This window comes from Coturnix japonica, chromosome 35 (genome assembly GCF_054131305.1).
Source record: "Coturnix japonica strain WE chromosome 35, WE-NBRP24, whole genome shotgun sequence".
Lineage (NCBI taxonomy): Eukaryota > Metazoa > Chordata > Aves > Galliformes > Phasianidae > Coturnix > Coturnix japonica.
In genome coordinates this window covers 2612950-2631402 of record NC_140697.1, presented here as the reverse complement: position 1 = coordinate 2631402, position 18453 = coordinate 2612950, and positions in this window count along the sequence as shown.

Below are 18453 nucleotides of genomic sequence, written 5' to 3'. Positions count from 1 at the left end.
TGACTCGGGCAAGGTCTTAAAATCAACTGGTTACAAGAACTGTCCCAAAATATATCCAGCTTCTGTACAGCTGCCATTCTTTCTGACAGCGAGTGTAATCACAGAATCATAGAATGGCCCGGGTTGGAAGGGACCTCAAGGATCATGAAGATCAATCACCTCCCTGTCCCTGCTGGCCATCCCCTCTTCTGATGGAGCCCAGGGGACCATTTGCTCTCTGAGCTGCAAGAGCACGCTGATGGCTCACGTTCTGTTTTTCATCCACCAGGACCCCCAGGTCCTTCTCTGCGGGGCTTCTCTTAAGGACTGCTCCTCCCAGTCTGTAGAAATGCCTGGGATTCCTCCAGCCCAAGTGCAAAACCTTGCACTTTGCTGTGTTCAACCTCATTAGATTCACGTAGGCCAACCTCTCGGTTGAGCTCCCTCTGAATGGCATCCCTTCCTTCCACTGCGTCAGCCGCACCACTCAGCAAACAGCAGAAGGTGCACTCCATTGCATCATTGGTGTCTCTGATAACCATGTAAAAAAGCACTGGTCCCACTCCTGGATGACACCACTTGTTATCGGCCTCCACCTGGACATAGAACCATGAATCACCACCCTCTGTCTGTGGCCTTTCAACCAATCCCTTATCCACCAGGTGGTCCACCTGTCAAATCCACATCCCTCCAGTTTAGAGATAAGGATGTGGTGGAGGGCAATGTCAAAGATCTTGCTCAAGTCCAGGTCAATGACATCTGTTACCTTCCTTTTGTCCACAAATGCCGTCACTCCATCATAGAAGGCCACCAGACTGGTTAGGCATGGCCTTCCCCTGCTAAAGCCACGCTGCCTGTCTTGGATCACATGCTCATTTCTTATGTGATCAAGCATGTCTTTGAGGCAGATCTGTTCTTCACCATCTACATCAGTTACACATTTGAATCAAATAATTGGTGTTCCTGTCACCAAGAAAACCTCTTTGTCTTCTACTCCTGCTGCACTTCTGTGCTTTCATCAGAAGCAAAGGAAGAGACCACCTCCTAGATCCAAATTTTAAGAAACCAACACCCAATAGGTGTCATCTGAAGTAAAATAGCAGAGAAATTAAGATGACTCTTCTGCATCCAGCTTGGATCACTCCCTCACTCAGGCACACCACCATCAGATCAAGGAGATGCTGCCTTCAGCTTAGAGACTGTATGGGAAATCACAGCTTGAACCTCTGATTAATCAGCTGAGGCAAGTATTGGGTCAGCTGCGGGAGCACAGGTGAGAGTAATCTAGCTGTGCTCCCAGAAGGGGTGGACCTCGACTCAACCTCCTCTGAGACCTCATTTAAAGGCTGACCACCACTGAGACAGCATGTCTTAGAGATTGCTCCCTAGTTGAGGCTGCCTCAGCTTTCTAGTCAAGGTATCGATATTGGTGAGTTTCCCTTTGCTAATAACCTTAGGCTATTTACCACCATCTTGGTTAATATCTTTTTATTAACCACCCTTACAGAGACCATAAGGGTTTGGGCTTCCAAACTCTCAGCAAGCATTTGGATCAGCCAGCTTCCTGCCGAGGAGCCCCCTGCATCACTGCTGCCTATTCTGGTACCGGACCCGCAGATGCTTCAGAGCTCATTAGCATGGACTTCCTTCCTCCCCTCAGCAGCTGCTCCTGCACTCACCTTCATTCCTACTCAGATACCGGCCGCTTCCAGCACCAGCTGACCTGCAAGACACAGAAAGGAAAGGTGGGAGTCATGCAAACGCACAAGCCCAAGGCTGTGTCACCACCACACATGGCAGCCTCGGGAAGTCAGCTGAAACTACAGCCTTTGTCAGAATGGAAACAGGCACCGTCAATTAAGTGTGACCTCTGAACTCATTGCCACCATCAGAAATAGGCACTGAAATCGCTCACTTCACTGCAGCTGGTTAACTCCAAATTCTTTTGCTTTTGGGAAAATGCGGACACGGAATTGAAGGACACCAGAAAAACGACATCTACTTCATTGTAGGTGGTTAAGCTTGGAAGCAGGACTTGAGCAAGAAATGCTTCTCAGCTCCTTGAAAGGCACTAATCCTGACCTCTGCCACAGGTGGCTGAGTGACACAAAAGTTGAGCTGCCCATTCAGAAGCACATGGAGCAGGCCATGGAGCAGTTACATACCAACACATGAACAGGCACTTTCCCATTGGAAGGGAAATCCCTTCTCCCTGCCATGCCATGCCCACACCGCTCCTCAGGGCTGCACTGACAGCACAGACAGAATTGAAACATCTTTTGTCATCATTGTGGTTTTTCACAGACCCAGACAATGAGATACTGGGTTGCTGTGTGGGTTCCCAGGCGGCACTGCCATTTCCAAGCCATTGCTTCCTAGGGGCACAGAAAGGAAAACGCCTGAACAAAATTTCACCCAGAGATTGCTATTTTACCATTCTTCCATGCAAAACAGGAGGACAGTACAGCGGATTTGTGCAGCTGCATCAACACCCTGGGTGCTAAAGGAATGCAAAGACAGAAATATCAAAACTACAAGGAGGGAAGCTATGTTTAGTAATATCTTTTCTCATTTACAACAGGCAGTTGGCACTACTAAAGGAAAATCCCAGGCCTCAGGTTCTGACAGTGCGACAATCTGGCACGGACTCAGATGTGAGTGATCCAAATGGTTTATTCCAGGTTCTAATACCACTTCTGTGAATTCACACGTTTTCTCTCTTAACTTTCCCACAGCCTTCACATGTCCACAGAACATCCCACAAACTCTCCTTTACGGCGCACGTAGGCACTCATCCCACCAGAGCCATCAGTCATTCCTAGCCATGTGCTTCTCCTCCAGTCACGGACAGTATCACACGGCCATAATGCATCTTAAATGACTTAGTTTTTCTGTTCTTTCTGGAGGTGTCCTTGGTTCCTAGCCTTACCTTCTCATGCCGTTCATCTTCCTCTGCAGCTCCTGCTCTGAAGAGTCTTCTTATGTTCCCACATGACAGGAAGAAAATGAAGACACAACCCCTGCCACCAAGGTCAGCTCTGCAGCACACGTTACCTGAGGAGCACTTGGCTACTCATGCAAACTGCACAGTGCCAGGAAGATTGTTACATGTTGCACTTCTTCTTCTCCTGGCTCAGAAATTAAATTTTCTACCTAGAAAATGGAAAACAAACAAACAAGCAAACAAAAAACAACAACAACAAAAAACACCTCACCTGACATAAAGGAGACATGATTGTTACTATGGAATTCCGGAGGGCAAGGTATTTGCCCTCTCTATGAAGAAGCTGACTGCAAAGGACTAAGAACAGCCACGATCACGTTGAGAACTTGCGGGTAAAATTCGGGACTGAACCAATAATGGGCTTCTGGAGGTGAGGGTCTGCTCCAGGCCGCCTGGTCAAGGGAGCCTGTTGATGGGCCCTGCTTACTGCAGCTACCAGAAGCACCGCGCTCACTGACTCTCAACTTGATGGGGGATTCCAGTCAGGCTGGGAAATCAGCATGGCTGGCTGCAAGCTGTCTGAGAGACTGCTGGACTGCACTGGGAATAACTTTGTGGGCCAAGCATTAAGCACACCAAGCAGAAGGGAAGGTATTGGACAGACCGACCAGAGGTCAAGCGTTGCTGGACCTGCTGCTCACCAACGCTGAGGAGATCATCAAAGGCGTCAAGGTTGGAGGCTGCCTGGGCTCCAGCGATCATGCCCTGGTTGAGTTTGTGATCTCAAGCGATGTGGGCCTGGCAAAGAGCAGGACCAGGATGCTCAACTTTAGAAGAGCAGACTTCAAGCTACTCAATGGAATGCTGGCCAAGATCCCCTGGCGCGCTGCCCTCAAAGATAAGGACGTTGAGGAGAGCTGGCTACTGTTCAAGGATGCCCTCCTGGCAGCACAAGAGGTCTCCATTCCCCTGATTAAGAAAGTGGGCAGGAGAGGTAGAAAACCGGCATGGCTCAGCAAGGACCTGCTAAGAGAACTGAGGGTGAAGAAAGGGGTGTACAAGCTCCGGAAACAAGGCTGTGTCACCCGGGAAGAATACAGGGATGCCGTCCGAACTTGCAGATGTGGGATCAGGAAAGCCAAGGCTCAGGCAGAACTGAACTTGGCGAGGGATGTGAAAAACAACAAGAAAACCTTCTACAGGTACATTGGCCAGAAGAGACAGGCCAAAATGGGCGTGCCTACTCTGGTAAATTTACCTGACCGATGTCATTTACCTGGACCTGAGCAAGGCCTTTGACATGGTCCCCCATCACATCCTCATCTCCAAATTGGAGGGAGGTGGATTTGATGGGTGGACAACTAGATGGATAAGCAATTGGTTGAAAGGCCGCAGACAGAGGGTGGTGGTCAATGGCTCTATGTCCAGGTGGAGGCCGGTAACGAGCGGCGTCCCTCAAGGGTCTGTCTTGGGACCGGTGCTCTTTAACATCTTTATTAATGACATCGATGAGGGAATGGAGTGCACCCTCAGCAAGTTTGCTGATGACACCAAGCTGAGTGGTGCAGTCGATACGGTGGAGGGAACAGATGCCATTCAGAGGGACCTTGACAGGCTGGAAAGCTGGGCTCGGGTGAACCTAATGAGGTTCAACACGGCAAAGTGCAAGGTTTTGCACTTGGGCCGGAAGAACCCCAGGCACCTGTACAGGCTGGGAGGAGTTGTCCTTGAGAGCAGCTCGGCTGAAAAAGACCTAGGGGTCCTGATAGATGAGAAACTTAACATGAGCCAGCAGTGCGCTCTGGCAGCCCGGAAAGCAAATGGGATCCTGGGCTCCATCAGGAGAGGGGTGGTCAGCAGGGATAGGGAGGTGATCGTCCCTCTCTACTCTGCTCTTGTGAGGCCCCATCTGGAGTACTGTGTCCAGGTGTGGAGCCCTCAGTACAAAAAAGATATGGAAATTTTGGAAAGGGTCCAGAGGAGGGCCACAAAGATGATCAGGGGGCTGGAGCACCTCCCCTATGAGGACAGGCTGAGGGAGTTGGGTTTGTTCAGCCTGGAGAAGAGAAGGTTGCGAGGTGACCTCATTGCAGCCTTTCAATACCTGAAGGGAACTTACTCCCAGGAGGGGAGTAAACTCTTCGAAAGGGCTGATAATAGCAGGACTAGGGGAAATGGTTTTAAGTTGAAGGAGGGAAGATTTAGGTTGGATGTTAGGGGAAAGTTCTTTACTAGAAGGGTGGTTAGGTCCTGGAACAGGCTGCCCAGTGAGGTTGTGGATGCCCCGTCCTTGGAGGTGTTCAAGACCAGGTTGGACAGGGCCCTGGGCAACCTGATCTAGTAAATGTGTATGTTTGGTGGCCCTGCTAGGCAGGGGGGTTGGAACTACATGATCCTTGAGGTCCCTTCCAACCCGGGTAATTCTGTGATTCTGTGAAGGGAAGCATTACTGGACATGCTGCACAGCAGGGGTTAAGACTGGAGGTGGTCAGGGCTGTAGTGACCATGCCCTCCTAGAGTTCCTCATCTCAAGGAATGCGGGCCTGGCAAAAAGCAGAGTCAGGACCCTGAGCTTCAGGAGAGTCAGCTGCAGGCTGTTCAAAGAATTCTTGGACGAGAGACACTGGAAAACTGTTCTTAGGGGCAAAGGGTTCAAACATCCCTTTGTGTGCACCTGTGTGCAGCCCAACTCCTCAGCACAGCCCTGTGCAAGCACACATTTGTGCCACCGCATCCACGCACTATCTATGTGCTCACACACACTCACACAACCACATCCCTTAGTGCAGCCCTGTGCGCACACACACTCACACATGTGTAACCCCTTCCTTTCACTCCCAAAGTGCACGCACACACCGGTACCACAATGTCCTTGTGCAGCTCCAACACTCTGCACACCCCTGTGCACGTACATATATGTGCATGCTCGTCCTTGCACACATACCCACAGACCTACACACACCTGAGCAACACCACTGGTTTGTACACTCATGGACACAAATGTGTGTACAACACCATCCATGCACAAATACACACACACACGGATCCCCACTGCTTTGCACAATGCTGTGCACACTCACGTGTGTCATGCACTGATTTCCCATCCAGTCCTCGAGGGGTCACTTACTTAGGACAGGAGTGCAGGGGAGCAGCCAGAAGCTGTTTGCATTCCCTGCTGTCTGCTGGGCAGCTTTGCTGGAGATGCTTGAGTTGCTTTGCTTTTCCTTGGGAGGTGGGAAGGAGCTTTGAATTTGAGGCACATCCCGTGCCAGAGCATCCCGATGGCACAAGGGGGATCAGGGCCCCTCTATTGGTTACCTCGGTGGCTTGCAGCAACTGGAACTTTTTGCCTATTGAGAAAGCTAAAAAGTGTGAGTTCCTCCTGACCCATATCAACAAAAATCTCAACCATAAAAAAGAGACGTCTTCGTATTCAAGCAAATGACAACAGTAAGACCATGCATGTTGTTTTGTTGTATTTCCTCTGTAATCATGGGGAGGATATGAAGAAGTGGTATAATTCATCCACTTCTGCACTTCAGGCACAAGTTCCTTAGAATTGGAAGAGACCCTTAAAGGCCATCTAGCCCAGCTCCCCTGCAATAAAAAGGGACATTCACAGCTAGATCAGGTTGCTCACAGCCTGGTCATTAGTCATCCCAGAGGCAAAACACACACTGAATGATCTCTCCTTCAGTCATAAATCCTTGGAGACAACAGCATTGACACTGCATGTTACTGAAGCAGTAAAAGAAATTGCTCCTGTAACTCTCCTTGTGTTAAGTAAAATGATGATAAAAAGCAATGGAATGCTTTGGCAGGACACCAAAACCATCCTCCTTCCTTGATATCTGCTGCAATGGAACCTTCCACTGGAAGAAAGCCTCTGATGACTTGTCACCCCAGAGAGGTCAGCTTTAGAAGCAGGACTGCTGCACAATAGAATGAACTGGAGCTCCTTAGCATCTCTTACATCCAGGAGGGGTGTGATCAGACCCACCTATCACCTTCAGGTGCACTTTCTGACACCTTGTCTGACTTCACTGTCACTGTGCCAGCATCCTCAGGCTTAACCTGCTTCATTGTCAGTGTGCAGCAATTGCCAACGTTCTTGATGCCATTGTAATTGTTGGTGTAAAGGAGGTTGCCATTCAGGAACCATTCCACGTCCTCGTCATTATGGGACAGCTCGCAGGAGAAGACAGCAGAGCTCTCTTCTTCAATTTCTACATCCTGCAGGTGCTTCGTTACTTCTACATTGTGGGCTGTGGGGAAACAAGGTGAACTGTTACCACTGTTACTATAAATCATACTGGGATGTGGTAGAATGGTTGGACTAGATGATCTTTGTGTAATCATCTATGTGAAGATAATACATGTATAAAGTTAGCAGGAGAGAACGGCAGAAGTCAACCTCAAGAAGAGAAATCTGAGGTGAAATAGGACATGGAAGAGGCCACCCTCCCTGCTCATACCTTCAGCTGTCAGCGTGGCCTCAGTCTCTGCAATTCCTGCCTTGCACTTGTACACACCAGCATCATCGGGCTTCAGCTTCAGAATTCTGAGCTCTACTGAATGCTTATCCCTCTTGATCTTGTACTTCTCAGAGGGCTCGATGGGTGTGCGGCCCTTGAACCATTTCACAACCTTTGGAGAAGGCCTGAAGTCACAGGACAGGATGACAGAATGACGTTCCAAAGCTGTCTTGTCCTCCAACTTCCTGGTGATTTCTATATGGTAATCTGCAAAGCAGGGGTGGAAGAGAAGAAAGGATGAGGACAATTGGAAGAAGAGGAAAGTCTCTTGCGTGTATTCCATTCCAATTAATGTCAAGTTCTCAATGGTTCTTTGAACGACTCTAAAGATAAAACAAACGATTGTCTATAGGGAATGCCATTGACTACATTTCTATGAAGTAATACTGTACAGTATCTACCAAATGCAAGGTCCAGCTCTTGTTCTGTGCTTATTAAATTGCTCCCAATTGTTGAGGCTTTTATTCAAATAAGAGTGAGTTGAAAATATAACAAGTACTTTAGGATGTGAATGGATAATCTTACGCTGGGGACAACAGCAGAGAAAAAGCCTGCAAGTTTCTTTCAGATGAAATCAATGACAAACCGCACCAAATTTAGGTGCTACCAAACTTAAACTTGTCTAGTTCAGAAATACAATTAATTTCACCTGATTTGACTTCTTTGCTATAGCCAAGGACAAAACCTCAGCTCTGTAAATCTGAATAGTAAGCACATCACAGCTATTCAAACACATCTTTTACTGAGATGCAGCTGTCTCATTTAGTGTCCAACGACTTTGAACTGGAAATGGAGCAGACCAAAGCAGAATCTAAACATGGCTTCTACAAGGACTGATCAAATGCGGCCACCGTCAAATTCAAAGTATCTGATACAGAAGGATCACACTCACTGTCAGACAAAACCTCTTTGGAGAGGTGAACTGACTGCCCTGTTCACCCCCACTTTGGAAATAACTGCACTCATTTCCTACCTGCTCCCAGCAGTGTGGGATGGTGGGATAGCATCACACTTCCCACACTAAGCATCCCACCATGTCACTTGTTCCACCTAAACCTCAGTCCCAAAACAAAAGGGGAACTCGCTTCTGAACCCTCTTCACTTCATTTCAGATGTCTTATATGCTTGATCTCCAACCCACCCCCACTCAGGAGAAAGACCCCCCGCTTACACCCTACCATCTTGTTGCATTCTGATGTTGTCATCAGCCTTCAGCTTGTTGTCCTCTTTGTACCACTGGGTCTGAACCTCATCGTGTGAAATCTCACAGACAAAAGATGCACTCCCATATTCATTCACTTCCACATCTTCCAGTGCTTTAACAATCTTGATATCTCCAGCTGTGAAACAGTAGAGATATATTTGTCAGGGTATTTCCAGAACTGAGTGCAGCATCTTTTCCTTACACATATTTGCATAGAAAATAAGTAGGATTATGTTTTATTCTAAACCATCATCCATTCCTGAGTCATTTCTCTCTTCAACACAGTCAATGCATTATTGCCCTTGAACTTAAAGACAGACCTACTAGCTACAATGGAGCTCCCTGCAAACAGTTTTCATGGAAACCAGAATCTCATTTATTCTAAAACCTTTCAAGCAAAATTAAGGGTAGAAAAACAATAGAACTGACTGAATCTTTAAGGTCATTTAGTTCCAGTCCCCCTGCTATAGGCAGGGACACCTCCCTCCACACCAACTCTTCTCCTCAGGGTCAAGGCTTCTCTCAAATCATTCTCCTCTAAGCCTGTGCCTGTGCTTGGGATTGCCCTGACCCAGGTGCAGGGCCTTGTACTTGGCCACACTCAAGTTCATGAGGCTGCCAAGGGCCCACCTCTCCAGCCTGTCCAGGTCCCTCTGAGTAGCATCCCTTCCCTCTAGCACATCAACAGCACCGCTCAGCTTGGTGTCATCTGCAAACTTGCTGAGGCTGCATTTGATTCCACTCTCCATGTTGCCTACAAAAATGTTAAATAACACTGGTCCCAACACCACCCTCCACCTGGACACTGAGCTATTGACTGCAGCTCTCTGAGTGTGACCATCCAGACAGTTCCCTATCCTGCAACTGGTCCATCCATCAAAATCATTTTTCTCCAGTTTGGTGACCAGGATGTCATGCAGGACGGGATCAAATGCTCTGCACAAGTCCAAGTAGATGATATCAGTTGCTCTCCCATTATCCACTGATGCTGTTACTCCATCATGAAAGGCCACCAAGTTTGTCAGACATGGCTTGACCTTGATGAAGCCATATTGGTTACCACCAATTACCTCATCTTTATTTTCCAAACTATGCCAAGGAGAACTAGACAGAACTCTACAGTGTTGTGTCACTACAAACCTGTCTGAACCATTGGCTTCTCTGCATGCTCATCACTAGTCTCTCCTTAGCTTGTGTGCCTACAAACAATGTATGGGGAATGTCAGCCACAAATCTTACCTAGGGGACATCTTTGCTTCAAAATCCTTTGAACATCACACAATCCCTTTTAACTCTCCAGGTCTGCATTTAGTTATGTCAGAATCAGGCCATATTTCTGTGCTGCTATATCCCTTTCCTTCTGAAGGGCCTGGATACAACTTGGATTAACCTCAGGAGAAGAGTTCCTGCATAGAATCATAGATTTACCCAGGTTGGAAAAGACATTGAAGATCATCAAGTCCAACCGCAGCCTAACCAGTACCCTAACTCTAAAAACCCTACACTAAATCATATCCCTGAGTACCACATCCAAAAGGCTCTTAAACACAACCAGGGATGGTGATTCAACCACCTTTCTGGGGAGCCTATTCCAGTACCTAAAATCTCTAGTATCTAAATCTCTCTAAAAGAGCACAGGTATTAATCTGACCAGAAAGGTTCCTGTTTGTTCATAAAATGAGCCTTTTCCGCTCCATCTTGCATAGGCCACTGGGCACAGGGTAGCTGGGAGACCACAGAAAAAGTGGTTCTGTGAGCAATAGGGAAACTACTGCCTAATCCAACTCCTCCAATCTCTGCGCTCTGCCAGCATGTCTAAATAGGGTGGCAGATACACACAGGAGATAAATATTTCCACTTCCCTCAGCCAACACTGCTCTGAATTTCTATGGGACACACTCTTAGATGAAAAGGCATTTGACAAAGAAGGAAATGAAAGAGTTTAATCTGCTGTGTCATTCTCTCGGTAGCCAGAATAACTAACCCTCGCCAGTGTTAGTTCAAAGAATAGGCAGATTTTATCTCCTGACATGAGCAGTAATTCAAAGAAGCTGGTATATGATCCAGTATCCTGCATATTCACTGCAGGCAGGCAAAGACATTATGAGATAAGGGAGATCTACACATCACTTGTTATGAACACCTCATAAAGATAAAACCACACACAAGAGGAGAGTTTAGGAAGAGGACTACTCTTGGACTACTTTCCAAGAGGCATCAATTAGTAACTCTCTTCGCTCATTTTTCACACTACTCCACAGTGTCCTCCTGAGCCCCCTTACTCCTGTTGCCAACTGCTGATGCAGGGAATCCTGAGGAACCAAGGATTCATAGTTGTTCCATCAGTAGTCCTTGGTCAGCTCTCCCTCCCTGCCCCTTCTGTTTTGATCCCACTAACCAAATTTTAGTTAGTCTGAAAAGAGGATGGAAACCTCCGCAGCAATTAGTTTCTAAATATCTTGCAATGGGCAGCTTGTAGGAGCCCCATCTCAATGCCCACAGCACAGGAGGCAGGACTGCTTAGCCCATGCACTAGTGCGTTTACCAGCACAGATGTAAGCCCAGATCTATGCACACCAAATATAGGCTCTCAGTTTGCACAAGGAGGCATCCATGGAGCTGAAGTATTAGGCAGATATTGTGGTGGGGCAGCAGTTATTGAGACGCCAGACAGAAAGGACACAGATAACGTGGCAACTCAGCTTTACCATTATGACTGCTGATGGAACATCTAATTTCACTGCTCAAAAGAGAACTTCCATATAACTGGAAAGAATGAAATTCACAGGGGAAACCACACACAGCCACACACAAAAGCAATACAAAGGAGATGAAGGATGGTTCACATACTAGTGATTCACTCTGAGACGCAAGCAAATGAAAGAGTATCCCCAACCATTTGCCTCCTGAAATGCTAAGTATATAAACTCATTGCTGTGATAACTCTGCCAGACGTGAGTCATACACTGTAAAACCTTATGGGGTCAATCAGTTTAACTTCATAAATTCATTACACCAACAAAAACAGACCATCGTGTCCAGGCTGGTTCATTTCAGCTCTTCAAAGCTGTTGGTAAAACTGCCTGAGAGCTGAAATGCTTACCAGCAAAAGCTAAAAACTGTAAATCAAATGTAATAGGCTGGCTTTGTCTACTGTATAGAAATGATGCCTGAAAAAAAGAAAATAAAAAAGAACGTAAACCAGAACAAATGGAATGGCTACATAAAACAGCCAGTACTGAAACAGCAACCCAACCTGGTTGCAGAATGAGAGAGAAAATGAGAGTTCACCAAAGTCATGGGACAGGACACATGTTCATGCTAACACTGAACCCAAGTGGCCACATGAGGACAGCATCTAGTAGGAAATCAGAAAAAAGCATCCTTTCATACGTCCCTTGGGAAGGTGGCATCTACCAGGGCACAGCAGACCCGTGTGTTCAGTAACAAGTCTGATGCTTCAGAGCCCAATGATGAGCTACAAACTGGGGTTTAACCAATGCAACACATGGAGGGAAAATCTGTCTTGAGCATAAAGAAGAAAGAGAAAGGTATCCAAAAGGACTAACCAAGAAATGCCCAAACTGCCCATGAAGCATTTCTTCCCGTGGTGCAAAATACCACAAGAGGATTTATTTGCTCTTTCAGTTAAACATAAAATGAACCTTTAGGGTAGCTGATGTCTTGTCTTAGGCTGCTCAGCATGTGGATGTTCCCTGATCTTCATATTCACACTTGTGAATAATGAGACTTCTCTTATTTCCCTGGGAAGTAATGCCCACTTTTTTACTTTGACAGAGCTCCTTCCCATCCTAGAAGGGAAAATATCAAGTCAGATCTCCATTAGTCCTTCCATCTCTGCACTCAGCAAAGGGAGCCTTCAGATCTATGCTTAATTCACCCACTCCCCTAGAATTAATGGAACTGTGCTTACTGGAACATATGCTGAAGCTTAAGCACAGTGCAGTGTTTTCAACATGAAGGAATGGCTATAGAACATGCATAAATTCTGGCTGACCTATGACAGCTTAAAGCACTGCGGAGGACTGTTAACAAGCCTGTTTGGACATCACCTTGAATAAATGACGTTATCCCCAAGTAAGGGAAGGAACAGCTGAGCACCAGGGAGGTACACAAAGTGCCAGAGCAAATTCTCACACTGTCAGGTGCAAAGAAAACTGAGATTTCACCCCAAAAACCCAGTTCACAACAAGGCTACAAAATCCCGGCTGAGAATTTCTGTGTTAGACTTGAAGCTCAAGACTGTACTGTAGTTCAACCAACAATATTTTGTGCAGCATGACCTAAAAAGTTCACAATAAAACCAAAACAAACTTCAATTTCAACTTGATAAATGAACTCAGGACATAATAACAAAGAGTGCTGATCTGGGCAAATAAAAGAGCATAAAGAAAAGAGAGCAGTGAAAAAGCTATCAAGGAAAAGCTCAGACTCGCATCCCTTGGAAGTGAAATTAAAGGCTCTCATTCATTTCCAGAGAAGTCAGAAAGGAAAATACCATTACATGCCATACCTTGAACCACTTGACGTCCATGTTGGGCCTGGACAGCTCACACTCAAATGTGACCTTGTCCTTCTCAATGACGCTACTGTCTGCCAATGGTTTGCTGATTTTCACAGGCAATTCTGAGAAGGAGAAAGAAGAATGTGGATTTAGTTGGGAACTTAGTTTTGTTCATAACCAGGTCCATGGGTGCTGTTAAATGGATCCTTCCAGATGGAAAAAACATTTCAGGTGGCCTCCTAGATTTTACCCCTTTTTGTGTTGCACGCAAGACTGAAAAAAAAAATTACTTCTGCAAAGTTCTTCTTGTCATAAGGAAACAAATATTTGGGGAATGGCAGAACCAGGTAAAATTTTCCTTCACGTCAAGAAAGTATAAATTTCACTCTCATGCTCTTGGTGTGGTTTCTGCTATGATTATTTGGACTAATTAAGCTTCTCCCTGATGAAAGCCTAGAAGTATATCACAAGAAGGACCAACTTACCCGTGACCTTTTATTTGTCTTACTCAAGCATCTCCTCCTGACCAAAACTGACAATAAAAGATTCAGCCAGACTACAGGTTTGAGCAGCTGAGTTGTTTCTAGGATCTCCTGCAATCTCAAGCTTGGAACACACACTTGTCTTTTGACTAAGTGTCTCTTATAGTGCAGTAAAACAACAGGTTTTCACACAGCGATTCCTCATTTACCTTGATCTGAAATCATTCTCAAACCATGTGGGATCAGTCCAGGGAGAAGGGGAGGAGAGGGGAAGGGAAAGGGGAAGTCCACAGTCCTCTAAAATCAGGCTTCTTAGCCTAAAGCTCAACAGCAAATAGCAGTCCACTTCCCCACATTGCTAGACTCCGAGCATTTAAAGAACATCAGCTGACCTCATTATGAGCTCTAACATAGCCAAAGGAATTCATATATTCAAATATTCTCTTGAGTGATGAGAAATATGGAGCATAACTTCAGACTTCCGCTGTTAAACTCTCACTTCTATCATAAACCAGAGTAAGAGTTCAATGCTGTTTTAGATGGAGGACTCATATTTTAAATAACTCATCTCATTAAGGCTTGGATTCCCTACTACAATTAGTTAAATTCCAGTTTGGATCATGCTTCACCTTGGATCACTTAGGGCTTCAGCCACTTATTGGAACTAACTCAATTTGTCTACAGAGAAGCTGTTTTCTATAGCAACAATAAGCTGTGATTGCAACTGGATGTCGGGAGAGCACAAATCCCGCAGTTATCCTGTACCAACATCCTCTCCTTCCATCAGAACAGCAAGTTTTTAAACCAGACTCATGCAAGCTTGCATGACACACCTTGTGTAAAACTGTTGGCAGCCATCAGGACAGCCAGTTGCTTCCTGTATAGACACTGTTCCATCAGTTTTGGTTTTTTGTCTCGCTAGAACAACAGCCAGTGTCTGAAAACTCCCACAACTGAAGCAACCACGCTGATATACCGCAGTCACTGGAGGTGCTCAAGAGCCACGGGTATGTGGCACTGGGGACGTGGTTAGTAAGTCCAGTGAGGGTGGGCTGGGTTGGACTCAGCTATCTCAGTGGTCTTTTCCAGCCTTGGGTGCAACTTGTAAGAGGGAATGAAGCAGCAAACTGCCCAGCACTGAGCTGCATTCTTCTGACACATGGTATCAGTGAACTGCTGTATTTCCCTATCTTCTCTGGAGCTATTGATCTAACCTAACTGAAAAAGTAAGCCTGAACCTAGATATAAATCAGGATCATAGTCACCCATGGTTGCTTATATATTCAGAAAGACACTCCAGAGGGTAATTCAGCGCATCTAGAAATTAAAGTAGAAGTTCCTTAGTCAAAAATATTCCACAGCCAGATTTTCACCTCGCTACCACTACATTAAAAAGGAGAATCCAACTTGTGGTGTGGGTCATTGATGTTGTTCCGGGGGGAATTGTGGCTGTTCCATGCCCACAGGGTAGAAGACAGCCAGTCTTCCTCTAAGCCACATAAAAAGCTGCTTAGTGCTCCCAAAGCGAATGCTCACCAGTTGTTTCCAACTTGAAGGTCATCTTCTGGCCAGCAGCCTCGCAGATGTATTCTCCAGCATCTTTCTTCTCCAGCTGCTCCACAACCAGACGCCGTGTTTTGCCCACAGATTCCATTCTGAACTTTCTGGAGGAGGCAAGCAGTCTTCCATCCTTGTACCATTTTACTTCTGTTGGATCCTGTGCTACTTCACAGCTGAGGGAGGCACTTGCTGCCAGGGCAGCACTCACCTCTTTCTGCACCTGCTCCTGGTTTATAAACACAGGTTTTGGCTCTGAGGGAAGAAAAGAAAAAGTATTGACTGAGGGACCGAAATGAGACCAACTTGCAGGTTTGTATGTACAGGTTGGAACAGGTTTAGGTTACCACTTGTGCCCAAACTAATAGCCTTCACTAGAGAATATCAGCTCTTCTGTTGAAACAAAGTGTCAAATCTAGGCAAGAAAGAACCTAGGAACTGAAGGAACAAAGAGGGTCCTTGAACACCAGTCCCATGGTTGCAAGTCACTATGCAAACATATTGAACCCAAAAGAACATCTGTCCTGCAGGCAACCAAAACCTGAGTTCCTTTTACTTAAGACCCACTGTGAAACATCAAAACACATAAACATGTGATAGTCAAACCACTGGCTGCCTTTTCATGACCCAGAACAGTACTCCTGGCTTCCTGAACAGACTCCTCATGGCCTCTACCATTGCCACAACTGTGACTGTCAAAGGCACAAAGGAAATATGCTCACCAACGCAGTCCTTTGTTCTTTGTGTGTGATTTGCAGATATCTATCTTACTTTGAGCTCTGGCAATAGTCAGCTCTACCAGGTCTCTTACTGTGAGTAGCAGACTCACCTATCCAGATGCAGCCTCCAACATAAAGGCATAGGAAAAAGGCAGTGTACTACTAGGAGAAGTTCCTGCTTCTCCTGCCATGAAAGGCTGCACGTAGAACATGCACTCCAGCCTCACTGCACATACTTATCTTAGTCAAATGTTTAGGTGAACAAGAATTACAGTTTGGGATCTCAGGCACAGGAGAGATTTGAATAATATCTTGAATATTGCTTCCACTGTACATATATTACTAATTATTGCTCTACAGACAGACTGAAACAGGTCTTTGTGTCATACTGAAACCAAATACTTTCTACAAACCCAGGCAATCAAGTCTAGGGAAAAAACCTCAGCACAGACTACAGTGATCCAGGTGCAGTATAATAGAAACTAGATTTTACTTTACTGTTCTCTGCTGTATTTCATACAACACCTGTCTTACCTGTGACATGAATCTTGAAGGTGAGTTTCTGGCCAGCAGCCTCGCAGCTGTACTCCCCTGCATCTTTCTTCTCCACCTGGCTCACCACCAGCCGACGCTGTTTGCCCTCTGACTCTACCTTGAACTTCTTGCTCGAGGTGATCAGTTTCCCCTCCTTTTATCACTTGACCTCTGTGATAAAATGTTTGCTCATTAAGACCGGGATGTGGTAGCATTGTGGTGGAGTGCTTGTTCATTAGGACCGGGATATAATGGTGGAATATGGAGGCCACAAAGGTTGCAGAACACTCTAATTTTATGGGTAGATTGTGTACTCTGCGTAGTTACAGGCAAAGCGCGCCCCGATGGATACAAAGTTCCACGGAAGGACCAACCAAGGAACGACACACCAAGTCGCACGATCACAACCGACCAATTAAAGGACAATACGCTCGGGATGGACAATACAAAAGAAGTTGCAAGGGACGGGACGGCGCGGCAGTTGGAGGAACAATAATCCCCCTGTCGCCCAGCGCTGAATTGCCTTTTAGTTTTACCCGCTACAATTAATAAAAGTTTATAATTGGAACATTATTGGCTCATTGCTTATAAATTGATGACAACCTCCATCTTCTCCTGGGCCACCTCGCAGCTCAGCGTGGCATTTTTCTGTTGTTGCAGCCTTCACCACCTTCTGTACCTTCTCCTTGTTTGTAAATACAAATTCTGGCTCTGAAAAGAGAGAGATACATTAGTTTGGCCTCTTGAAAGAAGAGCAGGTTTTGGGGAAGGAGTCAGAAAAATGAATCAGTTCTCCCAGTCTGATGCCCCAAGAGAATGATGTGGAGAGAAGTTGTGCAATTTATGGATGCCCCATCCCTGAAAACATTCAAGTCTAGGCTGGATGGGTGTTAGAGCAACCTAGTCTCAAAGAATGTGTTCCTTTCCAGGACAGAGATTGGAACTGGATGATCCTCCAGGTCCCTTCCAACAAAAGGCATTCTGTGATGCTTCTTGTATGACTCTCATGACTCTTTCGTCCCCTAGCTGCCATTTACTTATGTCTTCAAAACATCAACTTATACAAAACATTCCTGTAGTATTCTCTCCCATGCTAAATGAGCCCTTCCAAGACAAAAACATGTTACATAGAGCACACCCCCTAGTGCTTGACACAAAGCCCCTGTTCTGAAACTTCCTGAGACGCAGCTGCATTGCAGAGTTGTTCTAGTGGTACAGGCACGTGGGAATGGAGAAGTGCAATCAGAACTTTCTTGTCTATGGCCTCATTCCCACAGCAAAAGGAAATTCCTGAAGATTTTAAAAGATGGAGCTGCCTCACAACTGTATTTAGAATAATTTGTTCAATTTCCTCATCAGAAATTAACCACCCCAAAGTTCAGCTCCAAAAATTTTAAGCATAGCAGGGAAAACTTACAAACTAATGACCGTTTTCTAAAACATTCTAGAATGAAAGGCCAAAATGCGTTCTCTCTCACCTGTGACATGAATCTTGAAGGTGAGTTTCTGGCCAGCAGCCTCGCAGCTGTACTCCCCTGCATCTTTCTTCTCTACCTGGATCACCACCAGCCGACACTGTTTGCCCTCTGACTCCACCTTGAACTTCTTGCTCGAGGTGATCAGTTTCCCCTCCTTGTACCACTTCACCTCCATCTTCTCCTGGGCCACCTCGCAGCTCAGCGTGGCATTTTGAGTCAGTGCAGCCTTCACCTCCTTTTGTACCTTGTCCATGTTTGTAAACACGTCTTCTTTCTCTGCAGGGACATCACAACAGTCACACCATTTTGCTGTAGTCTGCTGCAGAGCTTACTCCAGTTCCCCATTTTCATTATACTTGCCCTTCACAGGGACCATCATGATGCCTCATTAAGACAGGAAAATACTTTCCCCTCTATTTTGCCTTGGGAAATGAATAGGCATATCATTTCATATCATATCATAAATCTAAACATTTCGCAGTCTGATAGCAGATTT